At 44.1% G+C, this 21,574-nt stretch overlaps 1 pseudogene; it reads left to right on the forward strand.

Annotated features, from left to right (window-relative positions):
- The first annotated feature begins 754 nt into the window (after positions 1–754).
- Positions 755–21,574, forward strand: part of LOC106578320 (twinkle mtDNA helicase-like) — a 51,821-nt pseudogene continuing 31,001 nt past the window's right edge.

Here is a 21,574-nt window from a genome sequence, read left to right on the forward strand (position 1 = left end):
CCAAAACAACATGCAAAACATGCAACCCCCCCAAATGTTTTAAATAATAATATAAAACAGGTGAATGACGGGTCACCACTGTTGTAGAAACATGTCAAGAATGATCAATGGAAACAGGATGCACCTGAGCTCAATTTCAAGTCTCATAGCAAAGGGTCTAAATACTTGCGTAAATGTGATATTTCAGTCGTTTTTTTTATATAAATTTGCAAAATATTCTAAAACCTTGTTTTTGCTTTGTCGTTATGGGGTAATGTGTGTAGATTGATGAGGGTGAAAAAAAAACACAATTTAAGCAATTTTAAATTAAGGCTGTAACAGAACATGTTACAGAAATGTGGAAAAAGTGGAGGAGTCTGAATACTTTCTGAATGCACTTTAAAATGTTTTTATTTGGGTTTCTATGCAAAGTATATTATATCATGCTTCTTTAAGCATGATTTAAAAATGAAACACAAATCATACCAAAACATGATAAAAAATGTGAACTCACTGACAGAGACAGCTAATAAACACAAATTGACATTTACAGTAGCTGGCTAGGCTAAACAAACTGCAACATTGGATAGACATTTTACATTTTTTACATTTTAGTTATTTTAGCAGACGCTCTTATCCAGAGTGAAGTGAATGCATACATTTCATATATATATTCCGTACTGTTAGCTGCCCCGGAGGGTTTAACGCTCTGCCTCTGGCCCTCCTGCTATACCTGGAGCAGTTCAAGCGGGTCACCCTGTGACTGGGAGGGAACATGCGCTCCTGGGAGGCCTTCAAGATCTTCTCCAGGAAGCTGGGCCTGAAGCGCTGCTCACTGGTGCACCCGGGAGGCCCTGGCCGAGGGCAGGAACCTGGCCTGCATCGTCAAAGCCTTCATCCCCGCCACCCAAAAGTCCATTGTGTTGTTCAGGCAGCTCAGGGAGGATGTCTTTGGGGAGCTGGACAACACAGAACAGGTGGCTGGGCAGCAGGTAGCCTAGTGGTTAGAGAATTGGGTCAGTAACTGAAAGGCTGCTGGATTGAATCCCTGAGCTGACAAGGTAAAGATCTGTCATTCTGCCCCTGAACAAGGCAGTTAACCCACTGTTCCCTGGTAGGCTGTCATTGTAAATTAGAATTTGTTCTTAACTTACTTGCTTAGTTAAATAAAGGTTAAATGTAAAAAATAAAAAGTGGACCAGAGGGGGCTCAACAGGATAATGAAGGCCCTTCAAAAGGGGGAGCTGACTGTCTTCACAGGTATAGTCTATAGTAGGATGGCATGCACATTGACATTTGGTCATGATGTTCTACACTGAAGTATATTGTTAGCTATGGAGACTAGACTGAGTTAGCTATGGAGACTAGACTGAGTGAGAATATTGCTTCGCTGTGTAAGTCAAAACAAAAGTAAAACTAAGCAATTGATCCATCTGTTGATTGTGCCTCTAACTAACTTTACCATACCTCTCATATTTTCTTGACCTCCAGGAACCACGGGCAGCGTCAAGACCACCTTCATCAGTGAGTTTGCCCTGGACCTGTGCATGCAGGGTGTCAACCCGCTGTGGGGCACCTTTGAGATCAACAACGTGCGCCTGGCCTAGATCATGCTGACCCAGTTCGCCGTGCATAGGCTGGAGGAGAACCTGGACCAGTATGACTCGTGGGCTGACAGGGTTGAGGACCTACCCCTCTACTTTATGACCTTCCATGGGCAGCAGAACATCAAGTGAGTCCTCTGAAAGTGTTGAGTGATATGTCAATCAATAGGTGTACTGTACTGCTTGAGTTGTAAATAACTCCCTCCTCTCTCTCCCTCTGCAGGTCTGTGCTGGACACCATGCATCACGCTGTCTACCGCTATACCGCTAAAAAACCTACACTCGATCCCTCCGATGTCAACAACTACAGACCAGTATCCCTTCTTTCTTTACTCTCCAAAACTCTTGAACGTGCCGTCCTTGGCCAGCTCTCCTGCTATCTCTCTCAGAATGACCTTCTTGATCCTAATCAGTCAGGTTTCAAGACTGGGCATTCAACTGAGACTGCTCTTCTCTGTGTCACGGAGGCTCTCCGCACTGCTAAAGCTAACTCTCTCTCCTCTGCTCTCATCCTTCTAGACCTATCTGCTGCCTTTGATACTGTGAACCATCAGACCCTACTCTCCACCCTCTCCGAGTTGGGCATCTCCGGCGCGGCCCACGCTTGGATTGCGTCTTACCTGACAGGTCGCTCCTACCAGGTGGCGTGGTGAGAATCTGTCTCCGCACCATGCGCTCTCACCACTGGTGTCCCCCAGGGCTCTGTTCTAGGCCCTCTCCTATTCTCGCTATACACCAAGTCACTTGGCTCTGTCATATCCTCACATGGTCTCTCCTATCATTGCTATGCAGACGACACACAATTAATCTTCTCCTTTCCCCCTTCTGATAACCAGGCGGCGAATCGCATCTCTGCATGTCTGTCAGACATATCAGTGTGGATGACGGATCACCAGCTCAAGCTGAACCTCGGCAAGACGGAGCTGCTCTTCCTCCTGGGGAAGGACTGCCCGTTCCATGATCTCGCCATCACGGTTGACAACTCCCTTGTGTCCTCCTCCCAGAGTTCTAAGAACCTTGGTGTGATCCTGGACAACACCCTGTCGTTCTCCACTAACATCAAGGCGGTGACCCGATCCTGTAGGTTCATGCTCTACAACATTCGCAGAGTACGACCCTGCCTCACACAGGAAGCGGCGCAGGTCCTAATCCAGGCACTTGTCATCTCCCGTCTGGATTACTGCAACTAGCTGTTGGCTGGGCTCCCTGCCTGTGCCATTAAACCCCTACAACTCATCCAGAACGCCGCAGCCCGTCTGGTGTTCAACCTTCCCAAGTTCTCTCACGTCACCCCGCTCCTCCGCTCTCTCCACTGGCTTCCAGTTGAAGCTCGCATCCGCTACAAGACCATGGTGATTGCCTACGGAGCTGTGAAGGGAACGGCACCTCCATACCTTCAGGCTCTTATCAGGCCCTACATCCAAACAAGGGCACTGCGTTCATCCACCTCTGGCCTGCTGGCCCCCCTACCTCTGAGGAAGCACAGTTCCTGCTCAGCCCAGTCAAAACTGTTCGCTGCTCTGGCACCCCAATGGTGGAACAAGCTCCCTCACGACGCCAGGACAGCGGAGTCAATCACCACCTTCCGGAGACACCTGAAACCCCACCTCTTTAAGGAATACCTAGGATAGGATAAAGTAATCCTTCTAACCCCCCCCTTAAAAGATTTAGATGCACTATTGTAAAGTGGTTGTTCCACTGGATATCATAAGGTGAATGCACCAATTTGTAAGTCGCTCTGGATAAGAGCGTCTGCTAAATGACTTAAATGTAATGTAAATGTAATGTCATCAGTCACGTGATCATTGACAACCTCATGATGGGCCATCCAGGACGACATTATCGGAGCTTTCAGGAAGTTTGCCACCAACAGCAGCTGCCACGTCACTCTGATCATCCACCCCAGGAAAGAGGAGGACGACAGAGAACTAGACTGCATCCATCTTTGGAACAGCCAAGGTGAGTGGGGGGTTACGTCTCATTCTGAATTATATAAATATAGACATCAATATAACGCTCTTTCCTTGTATGCCTCTCTAAAGCATGCAGTGTTTTTATTAAACCTGTCAGTGTTGGGTGCATCTCCTTGTTTGATCAATAGGGGGTGTTTGTGACAACGTTATCAACAACAGTTGCATGTATATATATTCGTTTCACAGACCCAAATAATTCTTCAATCAAAGAGATTCACTGTAACACACATACAGTCACCAATGTATTTTTAATCAATGTGTGTTGGTAGAAGCTGAGAAAGGTCAAAGGTGACAAGGGGGAGGGGTCAGAGAACGAGGAGACTTTAGGATAGACTAAAGAAGGAGGAGACAACGGTAAAGAAGGAGGCAACGGTTAAAAATGTGAAACTAGTGAATTTGGAGAGGCCATCCAAAGCTACCAAAACGCTCAGAACTGTTAAGACTCCTGCAACAGGGAAGGGCACAACAGAGGGAGAGGGGAAGGAAGAGCCATAGAGGAAAGACTACACTCATTGATCTAAGCAAAGAACAGGGTCTCGGTGTATGGCATTATATAATGTATTATGTTATTATTTCACATGACGGAAAAAGGTATTTGGGTTTCCGTTTATGGTACAGTTAGTATGATATAATATCATGAAAAAAAATATTGCTTAATATTGATGATTTGTCACCTGATTGGAGAATGTGCTTGCTTTTGTGACAGAAAGGTGGGGTGAAAGCTGTTATCTAAAGGTGAAAATAGTTATGGAAAATAAGGTTAGTATGATATGGATGTTGGCAATGAATGACCGTTGAAAAGTAATAGTTGAAAGATAGCTGACCCACCGAATTGCTGCTTGTTTGCCTCATTTAAACGTGAAGCACTTTGGTCAAACATATGATCAGAATTGGAGATGCAGACAAGGGTGTTTGTAATTCACCAAAATAGTTTCTGCTCTGAGTTTCCATACATGATCATGCGTGACTTGTGTACAGGAGGCCTATGTAGCTAACCTACAGCTGTGTATTAAGGTATATTGTATGTATGGATGAGCCAGTTCTGTGCTTTAAGGAGTCCTTTAAGGAGTGAATGTTGGTGAACAATGTTTACCTTCTTTGTCCTGGGGTCCTTTAAGGAGTGAATGTTGGTGGACAATGTTTAGCTTCTTTGTCCTGGGGTCCTTTAAGGAGTGAATGTTGGTGGACAATGTTTACCTTCTTTGTCCTGGGGTCCTTTAAGGAGTGAATGTTGGTGGACAATGTTTAGCTTCTTTGTCCTGGGGTCCTTTAAGGAGTGAATGTTGGTGGACAATGTTTAGCTTCTTTGTCCTGGGGTCCTTTAAGGAGTGAATGTTGGTGAACAATGTTTAGCTTCTTTGTCCTGGGGTCCTTTGAGGAGTGAATGGTGGTGGACAATGTTTAGCTTCTTTGTCCTGGGATTCTTTAAGGAGTGAATGTTGGTGGACAATGTTTAGCTTCTTTGTCCTGGGGTCCTTTAAGGAGTGAATGTTGGTGGACAATGTTTAGCTTCTTTGTCCTGGGGTCCTTTAAGGAGTGAATGTTGGTGGACAATGTTTAGCTTCTTTGTCCTGGGGTCCTTTAAGGAGTGAATGTTGGTATATTTTTTGTGTGTTAGATTCCTGTTGTGAGACAGTATGGCTTTAATCATTGACAAGGGAGGTGCTTAAATTACCCTCATCACCTGTGTGTCGCGAAGTGGTAAATTATGTTGAGGCTTCAGACTGGTGCGCATACTTGTCTCTGATTGGCCAATGAAACTTCACAGGTGTCAGATGACCTTGTTTATATATTATTTAGTAGAGAGACTCAATCAATCAAATGTATTTATAAAGCCCTTTTTACATAAAGTGCTTTACAGAAACACAGCCTAAAACCCCAAACAGCAAGCAATGCAGATATAGAAGCACAGTGGCTAGGAAAAACTCCCTTGAAAGGCAGGAACCTAGGAAGAAACCTAGAGGAACCAGACTCTGAGGGGTGGCCAGTCTTCTTCTGGCTGTGACGGGTGGAGATTATAACAGAACATGGCCAAGATGTTCAAATGTTCAAAGATGACCAGCAGGGTCAAATAATAATAATCACAGTGTTTGTTGAGGGTGCAACAGGTCAGCACCTCAGGAGTAAATGTCAGAGCATTCAGAGTTAGAGACTGCAGGTGCGGTAGAGAGAGTAAAAACAGAACAGTTGAAACTGGAGCAGCAGCACGACCACGTGGACTGGGGACAGCAAGGAGTCATCAGGCCAGGTAGTCCTCCGGAAGGGGAGGGCGAGGGAGAGAGAGAGAATTAGAGGGAGCATACTTAAATTCACACAGAACACCGGATAAGACAGGAGAAATACTCCAGATATAAGAGACCAACACTAGGCAGGAATCTAGGAAGAAACCTTGAGAGGAACCAGGCTCTGATGGGTGGCCAGTCCCCTTCTGGCTGTGCCGGGTTGAGATTATAACAGTACATGGCCAAGATGTTCAAACGTTCATAGATGACTAGCAGGTGAAATAATATTAATAATCACAGTTGTTGTAAAGGGTGCAACAGGTCAGCACCTCAGGAGTAAATGTCAGTTGGCTTTTCATAGCAGAGACAGCAGGTGCGGTAGAGAGAGTCGAAAACAGCAGGTCCGGGACAAGGTAGGACGTCCGGTGAACAGGTCAGGGATCCATAGCCGCAGGCAGAACAGTTGAAACTGGCGCAGCAGCACGACCAGGTGGACTGGGGACAGCAAGGACTCATCAGGCCAGGTAGTCCTGAGGCATGGTCCCAGGGCTCAGGTCCTGCGGTAGTGGAGAGGGAGAGAGAGAGAATTAGAGGGAGCATACTTAAATTCACACAGGACACCGGATAAGACAGGAGAAATACTCCAGATATAACTGACCGACACGAGCCCCCCGACACAAACTATTGCAGCATACATACTGGAGGCTGAGACAGGAGGGGTCGGGAGACACTGTGGCCCCGTCCAACTCTACCTCCGGACAGGGCCAAGCAGGCAGGATATAACCCCACCCACTTTGCCAAAGCACAGCCCCCACACCACAAGAGGGATATCTTCAAACCACCAACTTACTACCCTGAGACAAGACCGAGTATAGCCCACGAAGATCTCCCCCATGGCACAATCCCAAAGTGGGGTGCCAAACCCCTTGGGGGGCGCCAACTACTGTATGCATCACATAACAAGACTTATGCAACCACAATAGCTCCACTGGAGGATTAGGTAAAACCATTGTCAGCTCCAAGTGTCAGGATGAAAATCTGCAGGTGTGTCCCCCCCACTGAAACATTGTTTGACACCTCTGATATACTGTGTTTCAATGTAATAACATCATGAAATGTTCAGACCGCTACACAGACCATATGTTTCTACGTTAGTTACTAACTCAAGAACACTACATTTTTTATTTTAAAACTTCTTGCATCACCAAATATCCAATGGAAGAACGTGGCGCGAAATACAAAAACCAAAAAAATGCAATAATTTCAATTTTTCAAACATACGACTAATTTACACCATTTTAAAGACAAGACTCTCATTAATCTAACCACATTGTCCGATTTCAAAAAGGCTTTACAGCGAAAGCAAAACATTGGATTATGTTAGGAGAGTACATAGCCCAAAATAATCACACAGCCATTTTCCAAGCAAGCATATATGTCACATAAACCCAAAACACAGCTAAATGAAGCACTAACCTTTCATGATCTTCATCAGATGACACTCCTAGGACATTATGTTATACAATACATGCATGTTTTGTTCAATCAAGTTCATATTTATATCCAAAAACAGCTTTTTACATTGGTGTGTGATGTTCAGAACATGCATTCCCACCAGAAACTTCAAGTGAATTTACAAAATTACTCATCATAAACCTTGACAAAATACATAACAATTGTTTTAAGAATTATAGATACAGAACTCCTTTATGCAATCGCAATGACAGATTTTAAAATAGCTTTTCGGCGAAAGCACATTTTGCAATATTCTGAGTACATAGCTATTCAGACACCCGCCAACTTCGAGCTCACTAAACTCAGAATTACTATTAGAAAAATGGTATTACCTTTGCTGATCGTCATCAGAATGCACTCCAAGGACTGCTACTTCCACAAGAAATGTTGTTTTTGTTCCAAATAATCCATATTTATGTCCAAATACCTTCGTTTTGTTCGTGCGTTCAGGTCACTATCCAAAGGGTAACGCGCGAGCGCATATCGAGACAAAAAAAATCAAATGTTCCTTTACCGTACTTAGAAGCATGTCAAACGCTGCTTAAAATCAATTTTTATGGTATTTTTCTCGTAAAATAGCGATAATATTCCAACCGGACAATACTGTATTCATTCAAAGACGAAAAGAAAAAACAGCATGGTCTCGTGAATGCGCATCTCCAATCTCTTAGTCACCAGGCAGGCCACTGACAAACTGTGCTCCTATACTCTGCCCAGAGACAGAAGACGCCTCAATCCGCTTTCTGGCGGCTTTAGAGAGCCAATGGAAGCCTTAGAAAGTGCCACGTAACAGCTCAGATACTGTAGTTTCGATAGAGAAGCAAAAGAAGGACTACAAATTCGCAGACAGGCCACTTCCTGCTTGGAATCTTCTCAGGTTTTTGCCTGCCATATGAGTTCTGTTATACTCACAGACACCATTCAAACAGTTTTAGAAACTTTAGAGTGTTTTCTATCCAAATCTACTAATAATATGCATATTCTCGTTTCTGGGCAAGAGTAGTAACCAGTTTAAATCGGGTACGTTTTTTTCATCCGGCCGTGAAAATACTGCCCCCTATCCCAAACAGGTTAACGTGCACACCATGTCAGGGATTCTCATGATATTCAGATTGATGCGCAGTACAGGGATATCGGGTTCGTGTCTGTGTTTCATATTGTTCTAACCTCCTCTTCCCTCAGGACTGAATAGATAACACTATGGGGTCTGTCAGATCCACTATGGTTTTTCCCTACATAGACCAGTCCTGGGAAACTCCTGGCAAGAACCTAGCCTGGTAGTCCTGGTATGTACCCTAGTGGTTAGAGCGTTGGACTTGTAACCAAAATGTTGCAAGATCAAATCCCCGAGCTGACAAGGTAAAAATCTGTCGTTCTGCCCCCTAACAAGGCAGTTAACCCACTGTTCCTAGGCCGTCATTGAAAATAAGAATTTGTTCTTAACTGACTTGACTAGTAAAATAAAATGTAGCTTGCTGGAACTAAAATATTGTTCTAAGCACAGCGAACCCCTGAAATGTTATCATATTCTAGCCAAGGACTTGTATGCGGTCCTTGTTTTAAGAAGGAGGGGAAACCAACATGATATCATCCACTCAATGCAAACAAAAGGCATGGAGATGGGAGCAATTTTAATGTGTGTTTCACAGCTTTGCTGAGACCGCATGGGAGACAGTTTCTGGGCAGATGCGGTGCTAGGTTTTTTTATTTGATAATTTCCCCCCTCAGTTCTGAGGTTTTTCATGTGAATGCTTAACTGCTGTGGAAGTAGGCTACAGTAACATAACATTCCATAATGATTCTTGGCTGTGTGGTTCTGGTTCCGTAAGTCTGGGCATCTTCCCCCTCAGGAGACTGAAAACATTTGGCATGGGTCCTCAGATCCTCAAAAGGTTCTACAGCTGCATCATCGTGAGCATCCTGACTGGTTGGATCACTGCCTGGTATGGCAACTGCTCAGCCAGGAGATGTCAGAAGAAGGCCCTAAAAATTGTCAAAGACTCCAGCCACCCTAGTCATAGACTGTTCTCTCTGCTACCGCACGGCAAGCGGTACCGTAGCACCAAGTCTAGGTCCAAAAGGCTTCTTAACAGCTTCTACATCCCAAGTCATAAGACTCCTGAACAGCTAATCTAAGGGCTACCCAGACCCCTTTTTACGCTGCTGCTACTCTCTGTTTATAATCTATGCATAGTCACTTTAACTCTACCTACGTGTACATATTACCTCAATTACCTCGACTAACTGGTGTTCCCGCACATTGACTCTGTACCGGTACCCCCTGTATATAGCCTCGCTTGTTGTTTTACTGCTGCTGTTTAATTATTTGTTACTTTTATTAACTTTTTTTCCTAAAACTTCTTAAAGCATTGTTGGTTAAGGGCTTGTAAGTAAGCATTTCACTGTAAGGTGTTGTATTCGGCGCAGGTGACAAATCAAATTTGGGTGTGGGACATTGGCATTATAAGCGTTGGTTGAAAGAGGCCCTTTCTGCCCCTTTCAGGCAGTGGATAAGAGGACCATCTTGAAAGAGGCAGTATGATCAAATATTGACATTCTGAAGCTTATAATTTTGGTTTATGGTTTGTTACCTCTGATCTGAGTTCTGTGCTCATTCAAATGGCTGACATCTGGAGAAGGAGAAGATGGAACAACTTCTTACTAGGGCTGGGCGGTATACCGTATTTTATGATATACCAGTATTGTTGCAGGGACCGGTTTGGGTTTTAACTTTACCTTCTATACCGGTATTTGAATGTTTGGTTTGTTAAATGTGATACACCATGTGTAATGTACATTTTTATAATTAACTTCGCTACTTGAGTCTCTCTCTGCTCTTTCTCTCCGTGCCACTTTCCACACAAACCTAGCCACGCCACCTGTCACTCAAGGAGCGCATTTGATGTTCCTCATCCACAAGACACTTGCATTCAGTCTGCATGGTCAATGCAGTACATGCAACAACGTTGATGACAACAATGCCGTTTTCTCTTTGCTTCTTAACTTAGGGCTAGGCCCCTTTTTTTAATAAATTTCCGCCTGAATGACGTGCCCAAAGTAAACTGCCTGTTGCTCAGGCCCTGAAGCCAGGATATGCATATAATTGGAAAGATATGCGTACGATTGGAAAGAAAAGACTTTGAAGTTTGTAGAAATGTTAAAATAATGTAGGAGAATATAACACAATAGATATGGTAGAAAAACCAAAGAAAAACCAACCTGAATGTATTTTTTGAGAGAGACCATCCTCTTAGAATGGCAAGTATAAAGTCATTCTGAAAATTAGCTCCCTGAATGCAATTCCTATGGCTTCCACAGGGTGTCAGCAGTCTATGTTCAAGGTTTCAGGCTTGTAACTTCAAAAACTAAGAAATATCAGTTTTAGTACAGGGACACAGGTTTGGAAATTAGTGTTTGCGCCATGAAGACAGGACGCACCTGCTAAAATTGGTTAACTATTGAACATACATCTTTTCGTAAGAAATATTATAGTTTGATTACATTTTAGGGTATCTGAGGAGTAAATAGAAATGTATTTTCACTTGTTGAAACAAAGTTTAGGGGGAGATTTTCAGAATCCTTTCTCTGCATGATGAACGAGTGGATTACTCAAATCGATGGCGCCAACTAATCAGACTTTTTGGGATATAAAGAAGGATTGTATCTAACAAAACGACACTACATGTTATAGCCGGGACCCTTTGGATGACAAATCAAAGGAAGATTTTCAAAAAGTAGGTGAATATTTAATCGCTATTTATGAATTTATGAAACCTGTGCCGGTGGAAAAATATTTTGATGTGGGGCGCCGTCCTCAAACAATCGCATGGCATGTTTTCGTTGTAATAGCTACTGTAAATCGGACAGTGCATTTAGATGAAAAATAATTGAAGTTTCAACCGATATAAGACACATATGTACAGTTGAAGTTTACATACATCTTACCCAAATACATTTAAACTCAGTTTTTCACAATTCCTGACATTTAATCCTAGTACAAATTCCCTGTCTTAGGTCAGTTAGGATCACCACTTTATTTTAAGAATGTGAAATGTCAGAATAATAGTAGAGTGATTTATTTCAGCTTTTATTTCTTTCATCACATTCCCACTAGGTCAGAAGTTTACATACACTCAATTAGTATTTGGTAGCATTGCCTTTAAATTGTTTAACTTGGGTCAAATGTTTCGGGTAGCCTTCCGCAAGCTTCCAACAGTAAGTTGGGTTAATTTTGACCCACTCCTCCTGACAGAGCTGGTGTAACTGAGTCAGATTTGTAGGCCCCCTTGCTCGCACACGCTTTCTCAGTTCTGCCCACAAATGTTCTTTAGGATTGAGGTCAGGGCTTTGTGATGGCCACTCCAATACCTTGACTTTGTTGTCCTTAAGCTATTTTGCCACAACTTTGGAAGTATGCTTGGGGTCATTGTCCATTTGGAAGACCCATTTGCGACCAAGCTGTAACTTCCTGACTGATGTCTTGAGATGTTGCTTCAATATATCCACATCATTTTCCTCCCTCATGATGCCATCTATTTTGTGAAGTGCAGCAGTCCCTCCTGCAGCAAAGCACCCCCACAACATGATGGTGTCACCCCCGTGCTTCACAGTTGGGATGGTGTTCTTCGGCTTGCAAGCCTCCGCCTTTTTTCTCTAAACATAACGATGGTCATTATGGCCAAACAGTTCTATTTTTGTTTCATCAGACCAAAGGACATTTCTCCAAAAATAACGATCTTTGTCCCCATGTGCAGTTGCAAACCGTAGTCTGGCTTTTTTATGGCGGTTTTGGAGCAGTGGCTTCTTCCTTGCTGAGTGACCTTTCAGGTTATGTTGATATAGGACTCATTTTACTGTGGATATCGATACTTTTGTACCGGTTTCCTCCAGCATCTTCACAAGGTCCTTTGCTGTTGCTCTGGGATTGATTTGCACTTTTTGCACCAAAATACGTTCATCTCTAGGAGACAGAACGTGTCTCCTTCCCGAGCGGTATGACGGCTGCGTGGTCCCATGGTGTTAATACTTGCGTACTACTGTTTGTACAGATGAACGTGGTATGTTCAAGCATTTGGAAATCGCTCCTAAGGCTGAACCAGACTTGTGGAGGTCTACAATTTCTTTCTGAGGTCTTGGCTGATTTCTTTAGATTTTCCCATGATGTCAAGCAAAGAGGCACTGAGTTTGAAGGTAGGCCTTGAAATACATCCACAGGTACACCTCCAATTGACTCAAATGATGTCAATTTGTCTATCAGAAGCTTCTAAAGCTATGACATCATTTTCTGGAATTTTCCAAGCCGTTTAAAGGCACAGTCAGGTGTAAACTTCTGACCCACCGGAATTGTGATACAGTGAATTATAAGTGAACTAATCTGTCTGTAAACAATTGTAGGAAACATTACTTGTGTCATGCACAAAGTAGATATCCTAATCAACTTGCCAAAAGTATAGTTTGTTAACAAGAAATTTGTGGAGTGGTTGAAAAATGAGTTTTAATGACTCCAACCTAAGTGTGTGTAAACTTCCGACTTCAACTGTACCTAAATGTTTTATATCCATAATTTTAGGATTATTTATTTGAATTGCGCACCCTCCAGTTTGCACGCCCTCTAGCAGGACACTTAGCCCTAAATGGCTATAAATCCACTTGCGTTCTATAATGACACTGTTAGTTTGTGTTTCTTACATCAGCAAACAGCTAGTTTGTCTTTTCTTAGCAATTTGCCCTAAATCTTGTGAGACGCTAATTGTTAGCCACTAATGCTAATAGCTAGCTAATATATGTTCTGAGTAAGAGAACTATGAGCAGCAGCAGCTGAAAAATGAGCTCCTACAAATATTGAAATTTACATGGTTTTTAGAGTGAAGTACATCGGAAAAAAGCAAAAGAAAACTGCAAGACTGAATAGGAGAAAAAACAAGCAACAAACAAAGAAGATAGGCTTTTGAAAAATAACTATTTTTCATAAAATTGTAGTTATCTTAGCTAGCTGAATTGTTTACCAGTTGATAAGCAGTTGCTAGGGACTCTTTTGGAAGAAGCTAGCTAGCTAACGAAGAACAACAAAGAATATCTAGTTAACAGAAGAAAAGAAAGAGAAAATCAGGACAGAAGAAAAAGGATATCAAAGTGAAACAGTTCTCTAAAGACACAAGAGACAATAATACAAGAAACAACACTTCTGTAGCTTGTCAACTATGTGTCTGTCTATCCCTGTTCTCTCCCCTCTGCACAGGCCATACAAACGCTTCACACCGCGTGGCCGCTGCCACTCTAACCTGGTGGTCCCAGCGCGCACGACCCACGTGGAGTTCCAGGTCTCCGGCAGCCTCTGGAACTGCCGGTCTGCAGCCAACAAGGCTGAGTTCATCTCAGCCTATGCTACCCTCCAGTCCCTAGACTTCCTGGCGCTGACGGAAACATGGATTACCACAGATAACACTGCTACTCCTACTGCTCTCTCTTCGTCTGCCCACGTGTTCTCGCATACCCCTAGAGCATCGAGCCAGCGGGTTGGTGGCACTGGAATCCTCATCTCTCCCAAGTGGACATTCTCGCTTTCTCCCCTGACCCATCTGTCTATCTCCTCATTTGAATTCCATGCTGTCACAGTTACCAGCCCTTTCAAGCTTAACATCCTTATCATTTATCGCCCTCCAGGTTCCCTTGGAGAGTTCATCAATGAGCTTGACGCCTTGATAAGTTCCTTTCCTGAGGATGGCTCACCTCTCACAGTTCTGGGTGACTTTAACCTCCCCACGTCTACCTTTGACTCATTCCTCTCTGCCTCCTTCTTTCCACTCCTCTCCTCTTTTGACCTCACCCTCTCACCTTCCCCCTCTACTCACAAGGCAGGCAATACGCTTGACCTCATCTTTACTAGATGCTGTTCTTCCACTAATCTCATTGCAACTCCCCTCCAAATCTCCGACCACTACCTTGTATCCTTTTCCCTCTTGCTCTCATCCAACACTTCTCACTCTGCCCCTACTCGGATGGTATTGCGCCGTCCCAACCTTTGCTCTCTCTCTCCCGCTACTCTCTCCTCTTCCATCCTATCATCTCTTCCCTCTGCTCAAACCTTCTCCAACCTATCTCCTGATTCTGCCTCCTCAACCCTCCTCTCCTCCCTTTCTGCATCCTTTGATTTTCTCTGTCCCCTATCCTCCAGGCCGGCTCGGTCCTCCCCTCCTGCTCCGTGGCTCGACGACTCACTACGAGCTCACAGAACAGGGCTCCGGGCAGCCGAGCGGAAATGGAGGAAAACTCGCCTCCCTGCGGACCTGGCATCCTTTCACTCCCTCCTCTCTACATTCTCCTCTTCTGTCTCTGCTGCTAAAGCCACTTTCTACCACTCTAAATTCCAAGCATCTGCCTCTAACCCTAGGAAGCTCTTTGCTACCTTCTCCTCCCTCCTGAATCCTCCTCCCCCTCCCCCCCTCCTCCCTCTCTGCGGGATGACTTCGTCAACCATTTTGAAAAGAAGGTTGACGATATCCGATCCTCGTTTGCTAAGTCAAACGACACCGCTGGTCCTGCTCACACTGCCCTACCCTGTGCTTTGACCTCTTTCTCCCCTCTCTCTCCAGATGAAATCTCGCGTCTTGTGATGGCCAGCCGCCCAACAACCTGCCCACTTGACCCTATCCCCTCCTCTCTTCTCCAGACCATTTCCGGAGACCTTCTCCCCTTCCTCACCTCGCTCATCAACTCATCCTTGACCGCTGGCTACGTCCCTTCCGTCTTCAAGAGAGCGAGAGTTGCACCCCCTTCTGAAAAAAACCTACACTCGATCCCTCCGATGTCAACAACTACAGACCAGTATCCCTTCTTTCTTTTCTCTCCAAAACTCTTGAACGTGCCGTCCTTGGCCAGCTCTCCTGCTATCAGGAAGCGGCGCAGGTCCTAATCCAGGCACTTGTCATCTCCCGTCTGGATTACTGCAACTCGCTGTTGGCTGGGCTCCCTGCCTGTGCCATTAAACCCCTACAACTCATCCAGAACGCCGCAGCCTGTCTGGTGTTCAACCTTCCCAAGTTCTCTCACGTCACCCCGCTCCTCCGCTCTCTCCACTGGCTTCCAGTTGAAGCTCGCATCCGCTACAAGACCATGGTGATTGCCTACGGAGCTGTGAAGGGAACGGCACCGCCATACCTTCAGGCTCTGATCAGGCCCTACACCCAAACAAGGGCACTGCGTTCATCCACCTCTGGCCTGCTGGCCCCCCTACCTCTGAGGAAGCACAGTTCCCGCTCAGCCCAGTCAAAACTGTTCGCTGCTCTGGCACCCCAATGGTGGAACAAGCTCCCTCACGACGCCAGGACAGCGGAGTCAATCACCACCTTCCGGAGACACCTGAAACCCCACCTCTTTAAGGAATACCTGGGATAGGATAAAGTAATCCTTCTAACCCCCCCCCCACCCTTAAAAGATTTAGATGCACTATTGTAAAGTGGTTGTTCCACTGGATATCATAATGTGAATGCACCAATTTGTAAGTCGCTCTGGATAAGAGCGTCTGCTAAATGACTTAAATGTAATGTAAATGTAACTAATACAGCTAGCTAATACAGCCTGATAATACCAGTGATGGTGAAGTCCTAAATCAGCATATTGTTTGTGCGACAGTATCTTCTAAATTAAAGAACAATATGCAAAGCAATAACATGTTAGCTACATAAAGTAGCTAAGAGAAGACACGCAATGTAGCCAAAGCTTATAGGTTCCCCTTGGAAACAGTTATCAACACTTTAGTTCCTACCCTGTCCCAATAACTCCTCCCTGGCATTTTATTTCGTTGTCATCTCAAACAACACTGTATTCAACGTGCCCACTATTATATTCTAAGTACAGAATTAGAATAGTCATTCAATTTCCACAATTCAAACAGTTTTGCTCTAATTCGCAAGTCAAATCTCAATTGCAACGTTTGGTTAAAAATAAATCCTAGATTATTTGCCCATATTGTGCAGCCCTACGTGGCAGTGTGGAAATTATCTCAATTGAGCGTAAAAAATTATCTCAATTGGTGTAAAATACTTAAGTACTTTTGATACTTAAGTATATTTTATCAATTACATTTACTTTTGATACTTAAGTATATTTAAAACAAAACTTTTAGACTTTTACTCAAGTAGTATTTTGCTGGGTGACTCACTTTTACTTCAGTAAAAGTAAAGATATGTTCATTGAAAATTACTTAAGTATAACAAATGAGTATTTTTTTCTCCACTGCAATTGAGCGCAGGAATATGGGAAATTGGCCATAGCTAATAATCTAATCACAAAGATTTAGAGGGTTTTCTTCAGAGAGCTTATATTCAATAGTTATGTAAATGTACTATACACGTTGTCTTACACAAGCATGGAGCCATACAGATATGGCAGGAATCTCAACAACTTTGTTCCCCTATGGAAGCCTCTGCTGCTCTTTTGTAATACTAAGGTTGGTGGGGATGGATATGCATAGTTCTTCGGCCCATTAACTTCCCTTCATTTGACATCAAGGCAACTATGTCGACAAAGCTGGAGGTAATTTCAGGAGCCTAAATCACAGTCAATCAGCAACGAGGCTTTGGCATCAGATTGCTCTTGTATTTTGTGAGGCTAACTATGGGACAACCACAGACCTTTTCTTCCTGATACAAGGACGTAGCGAGAAGACACTACTGCAAAATATATGCTTCCTGTTCAGCATTGATCCTGAAATAATCCTCTTGAAGCAATACGTTATTGGAGGAAAACTCTCCAAAAACAAACAAGGATTTCTTCTGAAGCAGACACTGTAGCTGTTCTTTCTCTTTATAGTTTTTTGTGGAGGAGCCTTTTGAAAGTTGGCCTTTTGGGGAATGAAGTGTTTTCTGTCTTAGTCTTTGATGCCTTTCTTTGAGTTCCTTCCTTCATTACATCTGGAGCTTCTCTCTCTCTCTCATGCTCCTTTTGTCTTCATTATGACATAAATATTTCAATTACATGACCTGGTTTCTGCTTAACACTTCAGTGAACTCAAATTGCTTTGTTGTTGTTTTGTATTGTGCTTCCTTCTTTATAATATAATTTTTGTTTTGTATAATTGCAATGGTTATTTCTCTGTGTACTTCATGCTTAGTGTAGCATGCAAGACACATCTATAAGTAAACTCCCTCATAGCCACACTACAGGCCAGTACTGGCTCAGATTAAAAGACGATGAAGAAGCTCTCTGCCCTCCGCTCTGGTTGCAAAGACATTTGGGGGATATTTCTCCACCTGACTAACACAAGTGCGCTCGGCACCTTTGATCCACAATATCCTCCATCCTACCCCCCAAAAATGCAGACTATATCCAGAGGAGGATATATGTGCTCTGTGTATTAATAACCATATGTAGATCCTCCCTTTGTGCTCTCTGTCAGTCCTTGACCACAGGAAGGCTGAAGTTTCTGCTCATTATGTCAACTTGACATTCCTACATGTTCACTGGCTATGTGTGTGAGATGTACAGTACCAGTCAAAAGTTTGGACACACCTACTCATTCGAGGGTTTTTCTTTATTTTTTACTATTTTCTACATTGTAGAATAATAGTGAAGACACCGAAACTATGAAATAACACATATGGAATCATGTAGTAAACAAAAAAGTGTTAAACATATAAAAATATATTTTATATTTGAGATTCTTCAAAGTAGCCACCCTTTGCTTTGATGAAAGACCAGGCCTCTTCATTTTACAACCACACAGATGAGCAACCCCAAGCGCAAAGTCAATCTCCCAGGCTGTATCACAACCGGCCATGATTGGGAGTCCCATAGGGCAGCGCACAATTGGCCCAGCGTCGTCCAGGTTTGGCCAGTGTAGACCATCATTGTAAATAAGAATTTGTTCTTAACTGACTTGCCTAGTTAAATGAAGGTTAAAAAATGTAATAAAATAAAATATAAAAATCCCAGCACAGAGTGCTACTCCCTCATTTAAATGAAGGATAGATTCACCCAGCTGGAGGTAAGGCAGGTGGAGCTGGAACAGGAGGTGAACACATTCCTGTCAGCACAAAAAAATCATCGAGCTCAACAACACCCCCTCAACCAGACCCAGAGAGTTGGAGGTGGAGAGAGACACATCTGCACTCTGGACTGTGGTGAGACAACATCAACAGGAGAAAGAGCAGGAGCAGGAGAAGGACAGAGCACTAGAGGAGAGGATCAGAGTGATGGAGGAGAGGGTGAGGTGGATGGCGTGTGACAGAGAACAACCCATTAGAGAGGTGGCCACCCCTGCAGAGAAGCCAGCAGAACAGCCCACCTCAGCTCCCGACATAAGTCTTGACACCACAGCAGAACAGTCCACCCCAGACCCTGACCATACGTCAACATCACAGCAGAACAGTCCACCCCAGACCCTGACCATACGTCAACATCACAGCAGAACAGACAAATGAAGAACCCCAAGCCTAGGGGATCCCACCCCCTCTGAGCACGCTCCCTGTCAGCCACCCCTATAGCCCTCCTGAAAACAGCCCCACACCCACTGAGGACATACACAAGACACAGATTGTACTCCTTATGGATTCAAACAGGAAATATATACACTCAAAAGGAACATCAACATAACAACTCAACATACCAATTAGGATCTGGCTAAAAATACACTGCTCAAAAAAATAAAGGGAACACTTAACAACACAATGTAACTCCAAGTCAATCACACTTCTGTGAAATCAAACTGTCCACTTAGGAAACAACACTGATTGACAATAGATTTCACATGCTGTTGTGCAAATGGAATAGAAAACAGGTGGAAATTATAGGCAATTAGCAAGACACCCCCAATAAAGGAGTAGGTTCTGCAGGTGGACCACAGACCACTTCTCAGTTCCTATGCTTCCTGGCTGATGTTTTGGTCACTTTTGAATGCTGGCGGTGCTTTCACTCTAGTGGAAGCATGAGACGGAGTCTACAACCCACACAAGTGGCTCAGGTAGTGCAGCTCATCCAGGATGGCACATCAATGCGAGCTGTGGCAAGAAGGTTTGCTGTGTCTGTCAGCGTAGTGTCCAGAGCATGGAGGCGCTACCAGGAGACAGGCCAGTACATCAGGAGACGTGGAGGAGGCCGTAGGAGGGCAACAACCCAGCAGCAGGACCGCTACCTCCGCCTTTGTGCAAGGAGGAGCAGGAGGAGCACTGCCAGAGCCCTGCAAAATGACCTCCAGCAGGCCACAAATGTGCATGTGTCTGCTCAAACGGTCAGAAACAGACTCCATGAGGGTGGTATGAGGGCCCGACGTCCACAGGTGGGGGTTGTGCTTACAGCCCAACACTGTGCAGGACGTTTGGCATTTGCCAGAGAACACCAAGATTGGCAAATTCGCCACTGGTGCCCTGTGCTCTTCACAAACGTGACAGAGTCTGGAGACGCCGTGGAGAACGTTCTGCTGCCTGCAACATCCTCCAGCATGACCGGTTTGGCGGTGGGTCAGTCATGGTGTGGGGTGGCATTTCTTTGGGGGGCCACACAGCCCTCCATGTGCTCGCCAGAGGTAGCCTGACTGCCATTAGGTACCGAGATGAGATCCTCAGACCCCTTGTGAGACCATATGCTGGTGCGGTTGGCCCTGGGTTCCTCCTAATGCAAGACAATGCTAGACCTCATGTGGCTGGAGTGTGTCAGCAGTTCCTGCAAGAGCAAGGCATTGATGCTATGGACTGGCCCGCCCGTTCCCCAGACCTGAATCCAATTGAGCACATCTGGGACATCATGTATCGCTCCATCCACCAACGCCACGTTGCACCACAGACTGTCCAGGAGTTGGCGGATGCTTTAGTCCAGGTCTGGGAGGAGATCCCTCAGGAGACCATCCGCCACCTCATCAGGAGCATGCCCAGGCGTTGTAGGGAGGTCATACAGGCACGTGGAGGCCACACACACTACTGAGCCTCATTTTGACTTGTTTTAAGGACATTACATCAAAGTTGGATCAGCCTGTTGTGTGGTTTTCCACTTTAATTTTGAGTGTGACTCCAAATCCAGACCTCCATGGGTTGATAAATTGGATTTCCATTGATTATTTTTGTGTGATTTTGTTGTCAGCACATTCAACTATGTAAAGAAAAAAGTATTTAATAAGATTATTTCATTCATTCAGATCTAGGATGGGTTATTTTAGTGTTCCCTTTATTTTTTTGGAGCAGTGTACTTGAATCGGTTATAGAGCCCATTGCCCTTTATGGTTGGGGTCCGCTCACCAACCAAGAATTCACAAAATGGGACAAACACCAAATTGAGACTCTGCATGCAAACACCAACTAATGCATGCAGAACAGAATTAGGCCTATACCTGCTACTTAACAAAATCCAGAAAATAGCAGTTCAATTCTACAACCACCTAAAATGAAGCGATACCTAAACCTTCCATAACAAAGCCATCATCTACAGAGAGATGAACCCGGAGAAGAGTCCCCTAAGCAAGCTGGTCCTGGGGCTCTGTTCACAAACACAAACAGACCCCACAGAGCCCCAGGACAGCAACACAATTAGACCCAACCAAATCATGAAATAACAAAAAGATAATTACTTGACACATGGGAAAGAATTAACAAAATTACAGAGTAAACTAAAATGCTATTTGTCCCTAAACAGAGAGTACACAGTGGCAGAATACCTGACCACTGTGACTGACCCAAATTTAAGGAAAGCTTTGACGATGTACAGTCTCAGTGAGCATTGCTATTGAGAAAGGCCGCCGTAGGCAGACCTGGCTCTCAAGAGAAGACAGGCTATGTGCACACTGCCCACAAAATGAGGTGGAAACTGAGCTGCACTTCCTAACCTGCTGCCAAATATATGACAATATTAGAGACACATATTTCCCTCAGATTACACAGATCAACAAATAATTTGAAAACAAACCCAATTTTGATGAACTCCCATATCTACTAGGTGAAATACCAGTGTGCCATCACAGTAGCAAGATTTCTGACCTGTTGCCACAAGAAAAGGGCAACCAGTGAAGAACAAACACCATTGTAAATACAACCCATATTTATGTTTATTTATTTTCCCTTTTGTACTTTCACTATTTGCACATCATAACAACACTGTATATGACATTTAAAATGTCTTTATTCTTTTGGAACTTCTGTGAGTGTAATGTTTACTGTACATTTTTATTGTTTATTTCAGTTTTGTTTATTATCTACTTCACTTGCTTTGGCAATGTTAACATATGTTTCCCATGCCAATAAAGCCCTTGAATTGAATTGAATTTAATTGAGAGAGAGGGGGAGAGCTATGCTCAGCC

This window comes from Salmo salar, chromosome ssa19 (assembly GCF_905237065.1).
Source record: "Salmo salar chromosome ssa19, Ssal_v3.1, whole genome shotgun sequence".
NCBI classification, from domain to species: Eukaryota; Metazoa; Chordata; class Actinopteri; order Salmoniformes; family Salmonidae; genus Salmo; species Salmo salar.